Here is a 15,772-nt window from a genome sequence, read left to right on the forward strand (position 1 = left end):
GTGTGTATAAAGACTTTAGGCTGCCCTACATGTTATTCATATACAACTTAATTTTATACAATTTAATAAAATGTTTGCAATGTAGTAGGGTGTTCCTGCACCATCTCTCTTTCAGTTAACCCTTGTGTTCCCGTCGACAATGCAACTTTTACTTTTTTTGGGTCCAAATTTGAAATTTTAATCTTTTTTTCAACATTTTGTGGTTCTTTTTCGACACTTGTCGCTTTCCCTACTGTTTTTTCTCACTTGTCCCGACATTTTTGTCACTTTTTTCCAAGTTTTTTGTCTATTTTTTGTCACTTTTGTTCAACGTTCTGTTATCTATTTGTTTTCTTCAAATGCCATACAATTGAATCAAACACCCAAATTCAATGAAAGTAGTAAACTGATCATTTATTTTACTTGTGAAGAGCGCTGTATACGTAACCATCCACGTTATTTCATATTTTGACAATTTGGCAAATTTTTGAAAATTGATCAAATTTGACCCGAGGACAACAGGAGGGTCAAAGGCTCCTTGGCTTAACCCTCATGTTGATCTCGGGTCAAATTTGACCTATATTGAAAGTTTCAACATCACAAAAATGTGGGTTTCTTTCAAGCAAATTACCCAAAAATAACATGAATGGGTTCTTACAACACTCTTCACAGATACAATTGAGGATCAGTTCATTACTTTCATTGAATGTTGGATGTTTCATTATTTTTATTTTTATTGATATATTCATAGGTCATTTTGAACATGTTAAAAATAAAATAAAAAGATCAATAGGAACATGTACATTTCAGTTCAAGCTAGAAAATCCAACAAAACAAAATATTAACAAAATGCTAACATATCTTTCAAAATGATTGTAAACGATTCAAATAAGGATTTCCATGTTCAAAAAGGAGTAGGAAGAAGTTAAAAAATACCTTTTTTGGTCCTTCTCCCTTTTTCTACTTTTCTAGTTTAGTTACATATTACACAATTAATTAGATTTTATAGCATTTGAAAAAAAACAAGAAAAGTATCCTGACTAAACTTTGACAGTCTGTGATTTTCCACTCAATCGTTACTATTTGTCGAAAAAAATCGTAATTTCAGCTTTTTTTAACAAACACATTAAGTAGGCTATAATTTAATATAAATGAGGTTTATTGACCCCCAAGTCCCCAAAAAGTGTAAAACTAGCAGTAAGAGGATATAGACTACACTAAACGTGACCCATTCATGATCAGCTTGTATTATGTATCAATTGTTTATATCTACTATCTTTTGGGTGTTAACCTTACATTTTCGAAATTCATTATTATTCTGCGGGCCGGGCTGGAAGTTTTGACTGGGCGGTATGTGGCCCCCGGGACCGCCAGTTGAGGGATTGCTGCTCTATGGCATAGTGGATGCATAGTGACTATGCAAACAATCAATATTCAGGCTACTTGTGCACACAAATGTCAAACAACCTTAATTTCAGTGACCACTTAGTTATCAGAATAAAAATTAAAAAACAAATATACAGGAGGTAAACATCAAAGAAAACATGGAAGAATATTGGTACGCTTGTCTAGCACCGCCCTGGTAACCATGGTAATATTCTGAATACCCTCATTATTTCCAGATCAAGGACAAAGTTAATGATGAATGAATATCCTGTGAATGAAGAGGCTGCATGTGAAAGGGCCTCGCACCATGGTCCAGATCAAAAAAAACTAATTTTGGTCCGATCAAAAGAGGTGGTCTCGGTCCGGACCAAACTGAACCATGGTCCGGTTCGTTTTATAGTGTGAAAGCATTTTTTGGATGGTTCGGACTTTCGGACCAAATACAAGAAGCTCTGGCATGCTCTCCTTGTGTTACAAGACCGCGGGAATAGCTCGGTGCTTAGCCTGTATGTGAGAGAGAGTGACTGTGAATGTGCTCAGAACAGACAGCTGTCGGCTATCAGAGCAGAATATAAATCAGCAGTTTCACTTGTTAAGTGGTAGTAAATGTACAGTGTAGGTTTCCGTTTGTCTCTGAATAAATGCTCCAGAAAGAAAGTTCCCGTGCCTTGCTTCTCAACATCACAACAAAACAAAAAGAGCCGCGGCAGCACAGGGGAGGGCTTCATTCAGCTGCTAAACCTCCGACACAGAGAGGGGATATGAGGAGGACAGGGCAGCCCGTCTACAAACCAATCAATTATAAGTATCTGGAGACGAAGGTCACGTATGTGCTGACGGCAGGACATAGTTCTGTCACGTATAGATCTTTAGTGCGCTTGCATACCTGCAGTGTGAAACCAAAACTTACCGGATCAAATGTATACAATGTAACAAAAACATGAACCTTGGTCCGGACCTTGGTTCGGACTTTCAGGTGTGAAAATGCCCTTTGTCGTGTAACAGAAAACTCAGATTGGACAGATAGTCTAGCTAGCTGTCTGGATTTACTCTGCGGAGAGCTGAGAAAAGGTTAACCATAGTGCTCATAAATCGGCCGGAATTTAGAACGCTAATACAAAGAAAGTGGAAGGTAACCGACATTCTGCGAAATGAGTGAAATCGGCGGAATTTCCGTCGGCAACGGCACAATCCCGGAGGTGGAGCGTCATGGATATTGACTACCTTTGGTCTAACGAAGGAACGACGACAAGTCCTCCACAGCATTCCTATTTGTCTCACCATCTCTCCCGTGTGCAGTGCGTCTTTCAGTTCAACAGTCAACACAACAGTCGGATTTATCTTAATTTGTAGAGTTACTAGTGACTAAAGCTGTCAATGTAGTGGAGTAAAAGTACAATATATACAAGTACTGCAACATTTGTACTTAAGTACAGAACTTAAGTAAATGTACACTACAAACACTATATATATATATATATATATATATATATATATATATATATATATATATATATATATATATATATATATATGCTTTAAGTCAGGGGCTAGAAGGGGGTCACGGGGTGGCACCAGCTCCCCCTGAAATATGACTCCCATCCATTGAGCTAGAGTGCTGTCAATCTGACAATTGTGAAACTAATAACGAATGTGATGTTTTATTTAGCAGAATTACATTATGTTCTATCTTATCCAATATTCCTATATTTCTAAGCATACTTTCTTATTATTATCATAATACAGCATAGAAATCACCCTCCCCAACTGATTATTGGTCCCCCCTGTGCCACAATACTTAAAAAAATCCTGTAATCACGCTTACTTTAAGTTGTCCAAATACTAGACAGTCGCAATACAAATTCAAGGTGATTCCGACTGAACTGCCATTGAGAAAGTGCCATTTAAGATTTAGTAGTCTTTAGATCCTTTTTTTCTTTAGGGAACAGTTCAGTATCTCACTACAGCGCTCCTCAGTGTGTATGATGACAACAAGACAAGTATGACCAAAACTACTGAGAGGGTCAATGTCTTGTTCATCATCAATGTAATTAAGGTAATTAGCCAGCATTGAAAAAAAAGCATGGCATTCCAACGTCCTGTTATTCAATCTCTATTGTTTGTTCTCTGACCTTCCACATGATTCTTAATAAAATCATATAAAAGCATCCTGTAACCATTGTCCACAAATAGGCTGCTTTCATTACTGCTTTACTACAATCAGAGGAAAAGCACCATTACTTTTTACCTCATTTTCTTACCTGTGGACGTCCCCCTAAATGTTTTTCATCAGATTTTTGCCTTTGACCAAACCTTAGTCACTGCCATTAAACACATACAAATCCCCTAGGGAAAAGTAATACGTGTTACAGCCCAAATACAATCTTTCAGAACATGTCTATCCATTTTAATCTTCTTTCATTATCTCTGCACTCTACCAACACACACACACACACACACACACACACACACACACACACACACACACACACACACACACACACACACGCAGTAAATGAGAGTTTTGCTCCAGATCAAATATTTGCTCAATCAGACATGTTAGTCCTGGATTGTTTCTTTGAGAGCTGTGTCAATTGACATGTTTATTGCCATTCATACATATATCTGATATAACGCATATCATTGAAAATTTCTTGTCTGAGTTGACATTATTTGTCCACCCATCTTATATCCCAAAGACAAAACAAAAACATAAAACTAGGTTTAAATTTAAATTAGTGACTATTTTAACATACTACTCACCACCTGCTGCATTCCCTCTTACTGAGGGAACACTGTGTAACTGTGCAGTCCTGCAGTATGTCTCAAAGGTCAACTTGAACGTCATAGTGGAGAAGGAACTGAGGAGAGTAATAGTAGGGGGACAGGTTGAGGTGAAGAGGATGAGGAAGATAAATAGAATATAGAAAAGAAGACAAGAAGTGCATCAAGAAGTAGGTGAGAGGTGTGAGGGAGAACCAAACATGTAGAATTCCACACACACAAACTTTTGGATTTCTTTTATTTCTCACCAGCAGTAACTGATCTATGTAATGGTATTTTCCGGATCCAGAGTGTTAATGTTGCTTAATCCGTTTAGCTCACCCTAAAAGCAGCCTTTTCACATGTAGTTCGTATAGGGGCGTAGCACAAAATTCTGGGCCCTGTAGAAAGGCATTTTCTATGGGCCCCTCCCCGCATCCACAGCTATTCATTCTAGCATCTTTTTGGGCCCTCCTCACATGAGGGCCCTGGTTACTCAGTCCCCTTTTCCCTCCCAGTCCGACGCCCCTGGGTAGATGGGGTGGACTGGGGGTTACATTATTTCGTCGTCTGGGTTTATTAAGGCTTACCGAATATAATGTCTTTCAGAATACCTGCATGATATTCCAGGTTATACATTGGTTAAACTACCGTTTGTGTGTGCTTATTCCAATCAGTCATCCCCTGCACACTTATGACACAAGGAAAAAACACCTAATCACTGGCAAAAAACGACAGTTGAAGCGTATGAGCTTGAGTATAGTTTGTAGGGGACTGCAGATTTGGAACGAGCTTGAGGAAAACTTGAAAGTGTCGTATTCTGTCTCCATCTTTAAGAAAATTCTCAAGGAAAAATTGCACATAACATATGATTGTTGATTATTTTTTTAAATGCTATAGTTTGTGCTGGGACCGTCTGTCTGTTTGTAGTATTTGTCTATGTTAGTCTAAGTATGTCTAAGTCTGGTCTAAGTATCTCTATTTTGTTGTATTTTGTATTGTTTATTTTTGTGTCTATGTTATCGGGCCCCCTCCGAAAAGCTTGTAGTAGCTTATTTGGGGTTCCCCATTTCACGCGGCTCATATATGATCATTGTACCTTATGAAAATTGTGTGAAATAAACGTGTAAAAAAAAAAAAAACGGGGGACATGCTCCGCAAAAATGCGGATGTGGGAAAAGTGTTACACGGAGCCCACTGTTGAATGGCGTTATTATACATCCTAGATGCACAATGCTATCTTCACCTCTTCCGTTTCTACCCTCCACAATAAAAGCCCAATTTAAAGTACGGCCACTAAAAGTCAGTGAAAAGCCGTTGCAACTCAAATCGTGTTGCAAGTTTGTCATACTAACTTATAACACTAATGACTAATTACAGCAACATTATGTATTTATATTACCTTAAAATAACTTTATAACCAGCAGTGGTCAAAGCAAGCGACTACTTGGAACGCCTGTTTAAATGAATACTGTATCAAGACTCGCTGCCCCCGTGAGTTCTCTCTGCACAAACACAGACAAGACTGTCCGCTCACTGACAGAGACACTTTTTATTCTCATGTCTGCTCACACACACTTCCAAAATAAATACACCACTGCCAGGCTTTTCTGGTGCATGTCATGCTACTCCAAAACTCCCGAAACAAACCGTTTTCCCTCCCAACTCGTCAAATTCTGACACTTGGTCCTCGGCTCTCAGCATCAGATACAGACGCAAAAATCACACTTTAACGTCTGTATGGGATGCACCAGACAGAGCAGTAGCTAACCGCGGCGCTGTAAGATGACGTATTAAGAGCGACAACCATAGCGAGTAATACCAAAGACCGAAAACTTGCATAAGGAGGCAGGTTGGGGTGGTGTATGGGTCAAACAAACCAGGACTTTCACCCAGGAGACTGGAATCCGCATCCCATTCTTGTTCTGCCTGAAACATACATTTTGTAACACCACCCACAACCTTTTCCTAAAGCAAACTGTCCCACTCTTGTGCCGCATGTCAGTTAAACGTACGTCCCGACCCATGGGCCAAAAAGTGACGCCAAGAGTCCCGACCCAGCCGTCAAAAAGTGATGCCAAAGGCACCTGACCAAGCGTCACGTTTTGACACGCTGGGAATGAGAATGTGTTGCTCGAAACAGTTCGGCTCTGGTGTGTGTCAGACATTGAGGTTCCAACACACTACTGCATTTGAAGGGAGAGTATAAGTAGTGCAAACCATGCACACATCCACAAACAGGCTACCTCTGCTGAGGACTCAGAGTAACTGCAAAGTTGCATACATAATCATTCAACCAGAGGTTAAAGTGGGCCCGGAACGATCCAGAACTGCTCTGGCATCTTTGATTAATAAGTAAATTAATCTGATACATTCAACACATCAGTATTTCATTCATGCACCGCTATCGCTAGTGCTTTTGACATCCTCAGAAGATCTGCCAGTGAACAACACATACATGCTTCAGGAAACAACACAGCAGAATACTTTACAGCAAGTGAAAACTCAAACTGAGAGTGAAAACTTCAAAGATAGGGGAAACTACAAAGTACGGAAAATAGGTTTTCTTGCACACTGCAGACATTCATGCTTCATTGTGCCTCCTCATCTCCAATTCAAACCTTTGTTGGAGAAGTATTATAGTTCATGTAGCCCCTAGTTGTCAACTGGTACTGCATAAGCCAAATGAAACATGCACGTCCTGTTGTAACAGCTGCATATTGATTGCCTCATTAATGTGGCACTGTCTGTCAAAGACAGTGATGCAGCTCTGGCAGTTGTTGTGCAGCAGTAATAGGCTTCACTGTCATATATGACACATAATGTAGAACTGACTACTCAGTCCTGATGGTTGACAGCTGGTAAATCTGCCACTACAAAAAGCTGTTCTGAACTTATCTGTAAGTAAGTCAGTACATTGTGTGAGTGTCACAATTATCTAAATCCACTTTTGATTTTAAACGCCACGATTTCTTTTTTCAACAAATGGCAATGCCACATTAAGAGTCACTTGATGGCAGAAGGGTACTTTACAACAATAGTTTGACTTTATCGGCATTTGCAAGGTGCAATTGATTGTACCACGAGATGTCCCAGAATGCACCATAAAGAGAAGTGACTTTGAGTGAATTAAGGCATCTTTTCATCTAGCACCATCATGGAGGGGAATCTATTTTGGAAAGTTTATTTTCATTTCTGTTCATTTCTTTTTTCATAGTTCTCTTGATGGTACAATTCTGGGCGATCCTGAGCTGGTGAACTTATTATAGTAATTACTAGCAAATTATATATTATTAGCAAATATAAATCCCCACTGATGATAGGTTTACCGGCCTATAGGTAAGGTACTGTAGTCACTAAGGTAGCCTAAGGATCATCCTAAGGATTCACTGTGCCACATTTATGTTTTAATATTAAAACATGATTTATAAAACCATGCCAACAATTATTAGGCTATTTTAATAGCTTAGTATTATATGGAGAAAAGAAAAGGTATGTATAAAGGCTTTAGGCCACCCTACACGTTACGGTAGGCCCATTTTAATATGCAACTTAATTTTATACAATATATGTGGTAGGGGGTCCCTGCTGTGTCTCTCTCAGTTAAGGGGTCCTTGGCTTTAAAATCATCGAAGACCCCTGGATTAGACCATTGATTAGGACTGAGTGAAGTCAGGTGAGAATGGGTGGATCCATGCAATTAAAGTGGGCATAGGGTTACTGAATAGTAGGGCTCTATTTTACACTGTTGAAGAAGCAATACACGTATGTGAACAATGCATGTGAACAGTCAAGGCAGAGGCTTCCTAACAGATGGACATCCCATATTGACTATTTTCTTTGTTTTGTACTTTGCAGAGGATGTTCTGTACCTTCAAAAAACACATAATTCAACACGGATCTCAACAGAAAAAAATAAGTATGGAAAACAAAGAATAAAAAAAAGAAATTTGAAAATCTTTCTCAACATGACGTATGCTACCACTGATAAGAATTATTTCATTAGTATAATTACTTTTAGTTCCTGTAAGAAGCATTTGTATTACTCTCTTTGTTTAATGTTGGAATGTAAAACATTTCTCTGGCTCTGAATAAGAAGGATGAACAATGTTGACTGATGGTTTTTCATTCAGTGAGTGCATTATACTGCATTGTGTTCTCAAAGAATTGTTTGGGAGCTCCATCTTTATTAAAAGATAAGACGGAAAATAATATGATACTGCAGGCTAGAGCGAGAGAGAACATTCAGGATCCGAATGTTCAGATAAAGGAGAAGATCATTTCATTTGTAGATGACAAAATAAATGAAAATTAGCTGCTTACATTAGGATGTCTTTATGACACTGACACAGCGGTAGGTGAAGTTTAAGTAGGTTTATTGTTGGTCAATAGATAATTAAGGTGTAGTAGAGGGAAGAAGATGGCTGGCTGAGGCAGAGGGGCAATGGTGGACGGCAGACAGGTGGACAAGGGTGAGTGCATGGCGTGGGCAGGCTGAAATTATCTGAGGGTTAGCTTGCAGGCAGATGATCCTGGCCAACACATTCTCACTCCCATTACGTCAAATAGCGACGCTTAGTCAGGTGCCTTTTGTGTTTGTAATCTGTACAAAAAGTCTCCTTTAGTGTCATATTTAGACACGCTTTGTCGGGACTCTTGGCGCCACTATACAATGCTCTCGGGACACACGTCTAGCCCTTTGGCATCATATTAAGACGCGCTTGGTCTCGGGACTCTTGGCATCACTTTTTGATGCTCTAGGTCGGGACGTACATTTCACTGACATTCACCCTGGTCTCCTGGGTGAAAGTTCTGTGTTTACCCATTCACTAACCCAACCAACCTCCTTATGCGGATATTCAGTCTTGCATACTACTCGCTATTGTTGTCGCTCTTAATACGTCATCTTACAGCGCCGCGGTCGAGCTGCCGCTCTGCCTGGTGCGTTCCACACAGACGCTAAAGGGAGATATTTGCGTTATATCTGACGGTGAGAGCCACTGACCAAGCGTCAGTATTTTACAAGTTGGGAGTGAGAACGGGTTGTCCTGGCACACAGGGAACAGACCGTTAAAATCAGGCTAGATGAAAGCATGGATATAGTTCTCTGAATTCACTAGACTAAAGAGGCCTGAAGAGTGTGAGTACCACAGTAGTTTAGACAACAATCTGGGGAAGAGTGGGAGAAGAGCCGCAGTAAATATAAAGGATAGGGAATGAGCTGATTAATGACAGGTGCTAATAGGCACTAATACCACACTGTTTAAATACCGTTACAAGTAAAACTGAGATGGGAAAAGACGGATCAAGAAGCGAGTTGGGAGTGATGAAAGTAGTAGAATATGCTAAGGAAATGTAAACTAACAAAGAATCAGTAAAGAAATCAGGGAGGTAAGGAGTGCTACAGTATTGAGAAATGGATCACTGCTGATTATGTGTAAGGAGTGCAACAAGGGAGAGCAATCAGAATGAATAAGTATTTTTTTTCAGTAGTTATTCTGTTGTTCTTATTATATTTTATCTTATTTTTTTATCTTATTTATTATTTCTAGCATATTTCTTGTTTTTTTCTGTATGTGTGTGAGTGAGTATGTGTGTCCTTGTAACTTGCTGCTTGTTACAAATTGGTTTCCCAATTTGGGAAATCTATCTATCTATCTATCTATCTATCTATCTATCTATCTATCTATCTATCTATCTATCTATCTATCTATCTATTTATCTAAAATACATAGCAAGACTGCGCAGTGTTCTCTGACTTGGCAGGAAAATGGACAGGGGAGTTGTCACAGAATTCCAGGTAGCGGTCATCCCTGTAAAAAAATAAATTAAAAAAAAACAGCAGATGAACCTACACCTGATCTTGTACATGTAAGTAGTTGCCTTACCCACAAACAGCTCAATTTAGAATATTACTATGACTCAATAACCGCTTTGAGTGGACAGGACAGAGGGTCCACAAGTCCCGGGCTTAATTGTCTTGACAGGATTTCATGAATACAAATGGACTCCGTTCGCAATTAATCAACATTATCTTGTATGCCCTGTAGTTTTCGCAGTATTGCCTTTGCTTTTTTTTCAAAATGGCTGCTTAATATTGACTTTAACCACTATATATGTACTCTTTGTAATTTTCTGGAACAGGAAGAAATTATGCAAAATGTGGGTGATTTGATTTAATGGAGAAGTTGGATCTTTTGGTAACAATTTAAAAACATTTAAATTTAAAGTGCTTTGCTGCCCTCAAAGACTTTGTTATGGTGGTTTTCCATACACATGTGCTGGCTTGGCTCGGCATCAGCCCAGCACGGAACGGATTTGCATTTCCATTATCACAGGGTCATCCACTTGAAGGTGTGTATTCAGTGTCGGTGACATGGCGCTATGTTAAAGTGCTCATATTATGCTCAGGTTCATAATTGTATTAAGAGGTTATATCAGGTTAGGTTTACATGGTTTAATTTTCAAAAAACACCATATTTGTGTACTGCACATTGCTGCAGCTCCTCTTTTCACCCTGTGTGTTGAGCTCTCTGTTTTAGCTAAGAGTGAGGCATCGCACTTCTGTTCCATCTTTGTTGGGAGTCGCACATGTGCAGTAGCTAGGTAAGGACTACTAGCCAGTCAGAAGCAGAGTATGAGGGCGTGCCATGCTAGCAGCTAGGCGAGCATTATAACGTGTGTTACAAAGTGACGCACGTTTGTCTCTGAAGTAAAGGCTGGACTACAATAGAGCTGTTTGGAGCAGTTGGTGAACAGTGTTTTCTGTTGGAAATGGTAAGTCCCTTCGGGGTGGACTTTGGGCTTTTTCACTTTGTAAACATACGACATGCACACAAAAGATATATAACACAATAAAGGAAAGGGAAAAAGCCAAAAAGCATAATATGAGCATTTTAAAAATAACCTGCATGTGAAGTTCCCAGACATGGTAGCTGAATCCATCCATGAAGAGATTCAACAAGATTGAGCTAGCAAGGCAGTTTTCTGTTTATATGTGTGGTATTTATTCAGTTGTGAAAATCCCACAATCTACAAATAAGCATAATTGGACCAGTACTTGAAGGTGGGAGCATCCCTTCAGTGGAGGAAAGTCCTGCGTATCCAGGATATAAAACTTCTCTTCTCGCCGCAGGTTACTGAAAAAGGCCGTGGTCAGGAGAAGGATCTTCTCCAGACGAGGTCCCTTTTTGGCGCCCACTGCTAGTACCAGCTCTACTCGGCTACTCGGCCGCGGTGCCCCATCCTCCATTTTCCATTGCAGATTTAGTAACTCCTCATGCATGAGGCGAGCGTGGCTAGTCGTCATAGCGACGCCGCAGAAAACTGCCGTGACCTAACGCGACACACAGAATGCCAAAGGTGTGTTGGTTTTGATTCTCTGCATGTGGCTGTTGCCACAGCCAGAAGACAATTTTTGTTTCAAAAACACCGCTGGCTAAACTATTTAAAAATGACGTGTTTGTTCAGGACACCCCCGTCTGTCCCATGCGTCTGTCGCTAGCAATGATGACGCAGTGATTAGTGACGATTCTCTCTGACCAATCAGTATTCTGCAGGTTTTCACCTCACCTTTTGGTATCGCCTCAGCTCGCTTGGTTCCTCGACGGAGGTGATAGTTTAAAAAAAGTACCTGTTGGCAGGTCCCAGGGACTTTTTTTCATAATGGAAAACCAAAAAAGGCGAGTAGAGGCGAGTTGAGCTTAAAAACGCAAAAAAGTGAAACCACCCTCCAGAGTGGAAAGCTTAAAAAAGCTCCAGCGTCGCGTTCCCGTCTAAAGGGTAAAAACGCACTGTACAAGCGTGTGTGTGTGTGTGTTTGTGTGTGTGTGTGTGTGTGTGTGTGTGTGTGTGTGTGTGTGTGTGTGTATGTGCTGCATGTGTGTGTGCCGCGTGTGTGTCTGTGTGTGCATTGTTTGGTTGCAATAACTCCACCTCCTCGTCTGTCCAGACAAAATTGTCAGCTTCGTCTAAACATAGCCTTAGTCTGTAGCAAATCCCCGCCAATCGGTCCCAAAATGTCCCAGCTAGATAATAAATGCCGTAAACATATTCTTTGTAAACCTTTACAGTAATTCCCAGAAAAAAACAAGCAGAACTGCCTTATTACACGATCCGCATTTTCTTCAAAACTTGCCATTTTTAGCGTGTAGCTTGCTAGCTCGAAGTTTGTTGTTGTTTTCCGAAGTGAAGAGATTTTGAGAACGGCAACACATGCGGAAGAGGTAGATGATGATATCCATCAACATGTTCAGTGAATTACCACCTGCGTGTTTTGTTGTGTCTTGCAACACTGATGTACCTCGGGCCAAGAGGGCCTATTCCTTCCTAATTACAGAGGAGCTGGAACAATTGACATTGAAAAGGAGAACTTAATCATACACTGGCAATTCTGATCCCTAGACAGAAGCAGCAGCTTCACCGGATTGATACTCTGTATTTTAGTATTTGGCTGCACTTGAGGTGTCGTTATACCTTAATTACCTCAAAAGGTTTTTGGAATTTCACAGACATGGTGGAAACACAGCCAAAAATAAGATTCAACTACATCTGAGTCTGTCTTGTTGAAGCACTGAGAGCATTCATAGTGCTATTGATTGTGTAATCTCAGGGACCTTGTAGGACACAGGCGCACTGATGCAGCAGTGAAGAATTCATAGGTCTGGAAAGAATCATAATAGTGTTACAATTGGGCTTATGACACAAAGGAACACAGCTACAAAAGGCTAACATTACCGGTACCATTTATCCCCCTGTCTCCTTTTTTCTGCGTGTTGCGTTGAAAGGGGCTCTATGCAGTTTTTCATTTCTTCACTGTTTTCTGGCTTTTTGCTCGCAGGTTTCTCTATAGAGCTCCCCCTACAGCTTCAGAATAGATATTTGGCAGCTCCTATGTTTACTTGTGTCTGACTCCTCGCTCGTCAGTCTGCCGTTTCTTCTTTCTCTGTTCCTCCGACAATGCTTTCCTAGCTTTCTGCTTCTTTTTTGTAAGCTCAGCCATGACGATAGTGTGAAAAACTCCATTGCTACCTTGTTCTTATAGCTAGCCGGTTCCTGAATGGGGGCGTGTATGTGTGCAGTGCCGTGAAGCAATTTGTTACATCGCGAGACCTGATATCACGTGATTCTTCCTGATGCTGAGACCAGCGGCCCACCGGCGCAAAGTTGCAAGGGTTACGTAACGTGTTACAAAGTGACGCACGTTCGTCACGGAAGTAAAGGCTGGACTACAATAGAGCTGTTTGGAGCAGTTTGTGAACAGTGTTTCCTGTTGGAGATGGTAAGTCCCTTTGGGGTGGACTTTGGGCTTTTTCACTTTGTAATCGTGCACAAAAAAGATATAGAACACAATAAAGGAAAGGGAAAAAGCCAAAAAGTATAATATGAGCAAATCTCAACTTGCAAGGGTGGTTTTTATGCTCACAGGCGCTAGGGGGAAGCGCGACGACCACCTTTCAACCCAAGAAAAAGTTATATAACCATTCCAAGGACTCCGAAGCTGTTCAGTTAAGGTAAATTAAGCTAAAAAACTGCATAGTTCCCCTTTAACGTGAGAATGATACTAAACTTGCCTGTATCAGTGTGTGTCTTTCCTACTTTTAGATGGGTCGTGCTGTGTCAAACTGACTCTCCCAAACACTGCATGGTTTCACGTCTGAAGATGACTGCTTTCTTCAGTCATCACTCTGTCTCTCTCTGTCTGCTGCTCCGCGTGCTCCGTCGGCATCCTCGTCAGGCCAGCCCCGCTCTTCCTTGTTGTAGTTCAGGTTTTAAAAGGTGTATTTACAGAAGTTGTGTTGTGGGAAAAGAAGAATCATCTTTCAGCGTCTTTGTCTTCAATAGTGTTCTCCATGTGGTAAGCGAAAAACTCCTACACACCTGCACCTCTAATGTTGGACGCAAAATTAGAATGCACTCAAGGTTGTAAGTGATTGATGTTTTAATTGAAGCCACCCAAATGTCCCCTCCCAACCGAAGGCCTTTTGGCTGCCAGTAGTGTTGTGTCATACACGAAAGAGCTGTTCGAAAGAACAAATCTTTGGGTTGAACGAACTGATCCGAATCACTTTCTGAAAAGATCCTTTCTTCTCTTAGTTTATTATAACGTCTTTGGTTGAGCTCTCAAAGGCTCTGTCGGTTGCTGGTTGCCACGTTGCAGAGATTCCCTGACTGACTAATTTAAGTCATTCATTCACAGGAGGAATGACGTGTGTTCAAGACAGCAAATATGCAGCAGATTGGGGACGGGTTGCTAACAGCTTTATTTTGACTCCGATAAATATTTATGCACCACAATACAAATCAGCAGGGCTGTAAGGATGTTAGGCTTGGACATTTAGAAGATTAGGTGAATGTTGATTGTGTGTGTTTGTTTCAATGTGCGTCGGACAGCAAGGACACAATTTATTGGAGACTTTTTTTTTAACCTAACCCTTGCTTCACCTTGTGCTTTTAGGAATCATTTCTTATTATTTCTTCCAAAGTTTCATTATTTTCCGGAGTCGACATCACAACACCAAATTGGCATTTTGAGTGTGTGTGTGTGTGTGTGTGTGTGTGTGTGTGTGTGTGTGTGTGTGCTTGCTCATGAATGCATAATCCTGGCATGTTTCTGGTGACTTCACAGGTGTCTAAGTCTTCTTTCCCTGTTTTAAATGACACATGATACAAATGAAGATATATATATATATATATATATATATATATATATATATATATATATATATATATATTTTAATGCATTAAACCATTCTCTTTTGAGTGTGTTCACATTGTGGCGCTTTGCGGCATCCAGATAACATTATGGTTATTTTATATAATTTAATGTGACAAAAAATCGATTGATTGATTGAGAAAAAATGTAAATGCACACAAATCTATACAGTATTTCTTGTGTCACACACTCTGTAAATACAATTCATAGAGCTTTATTGGCATAAAGAAAATTCAATAACAATTTTGCATAAGCATATCACATAAGCATAAAAATACATTTTCCTCCAAATATTCAGACAGTACACAATAAAATTAACTAAATCACATCACATCACAAGTTTACTATGATTTTCATCATAGTAAATATAAAATATGAATATGCCATGATCTTATATCATGTCATTCACACATTTATCCGGTGTGTGACCACTGTAGATGCTTATTAGAAAATAAAAAAATGATTTCAGCAACTATACCAGACCGAGGATTTCACCCTGCCCTGACATTACTCTTTTTATAATTCCCTGTGCCTCCCAGAATCTGTCCCATCATATTAGCAGCTTCATTTAAGAAACTTCGGCTAAAGCATATCCATACTGAAGTGAACAAAGGACCTTTAACCCCGACCTTCCCATATGTGTCAGCTCCAACTTTGACATTTCTTTAAATTGTTGCAACCGTTCTGTCTCTTCCAGTTTCACAGTAAACCTGAATCAATAGACCACAACCTTGGTGTGTTCCCTGGGCACCTAGAAGGAAATATAAAAACACCCTATTCAGAACACACACAGAGTCACACACACACACAAAGCAGTATCTCAGTTGGAGCTCTCTCAGCAGTACTTGTCCCTTGTCTTTAGAACAATCTACTCACCATAGAGTCTGTGGTTAATCATTCATGTAGCAGTGGACCATTTCAAAATGCTGA

This window comes from Sander vitreus, chromosome 7 (genome assembly GCF_031162955.1).
Source record: "Sander vitreus isolate 19-12246 chromosome 7, sanVit1, whole genome shotgun sequence".
In the NCBI taxonomy this organism is placed as follows: Eukaryota; Metazoa; Chordata; class Actinopteri; order Perciformes; family Percidae; genus Sander; species Sander vitreus.